Genomic DNA, 615 nt, shown 5'->3' with positions numbered 1-615 from the left:
GAAAGAACTTGATGTGCACTTACTGTCAGTGATAAATGCTGAAAGCTCACAGGAAGAACAGCTCACAGGTTGGCAATACCAATGGATTACCAACCAGGACCTGACAGTGTCCCAGGTGTGCTCATAGCTCAGTGGAGATGCTGGTGGGATCGGTCTTGTCTGTCTTGAGCCTTTGGAATAATGTGTTTGGAATAATGAGGCTCTTAAACATCAAGCTGAGAGCACTGGGTCTATTCAGCCTGGAGAAGAGGAGGCTGAGGGGAGACTCACTAGTCTGCAGCTTCCTCCCCAGGGGCAGTGCAGGGGCAGCTCTGAGCTCTGTTCTGTGTGAGCAGTGACAGCACCCAGGGAACAGCTGGTTGGATATCAGGACAAGGTTCTTCCCCCAGAGGTGTTTGGGCACTGAACAGCTCCCCAGGGCAGTGAGCACAGCCCCAAGGCTGACAGAGCTCCAGGAGTGTTTGGCCAATGCTCTCAGGCACAGGGTGCATTGCTGGGGTGTCCTGTGCAGGGGTTGGACTGATGATCCTGGTGAGCCCCTTCCAACTCAGGGTATTCTGTGATTCTATGCTAAACCCTCTTCTCCTGTCTGCTGCTGACCCAGGGAGAACTATT

General features: G+C 53.2%; 1 protein-coding gene across 1 annotated transcript in view; it reads left to right on the top strand.

The window, feature by feature from the left end:
• Positions 1-615, top strand: part of DPH7 (diphthamide biosynthesis 7) — a gene marked incomplete at its 5' end in the record, with an annotated part of 8,068 nt that overhangs the window by 6,676 nt on the left and 777 nt on the right. The gene's annotated exons all lie outside the window — the stretch shown is intronic.

Source organism: Acanthisitta chloris, unplaced genomic scaffold (genome assembly GCF_000695815.1).
Source record: "Acanthisitta chloris isolate BGI_N310 unplaced genomic scaffold, ASM69581v1 scaffold24762, whole genome shotgun sequence".
NCBI classification, from domain to species: domain Eukaryota; kingdom Metazoa; phylum Chordata; class Aves; order Passeriformes; family Acanthisittidae; genus Acanthisitta; species Acanthisitta chloris.
The sequence above is the reverse complement of the archived record's forward strand: the minus strand, read 5'-3'. Positions and strand labels throughout refer to the sequence as shown.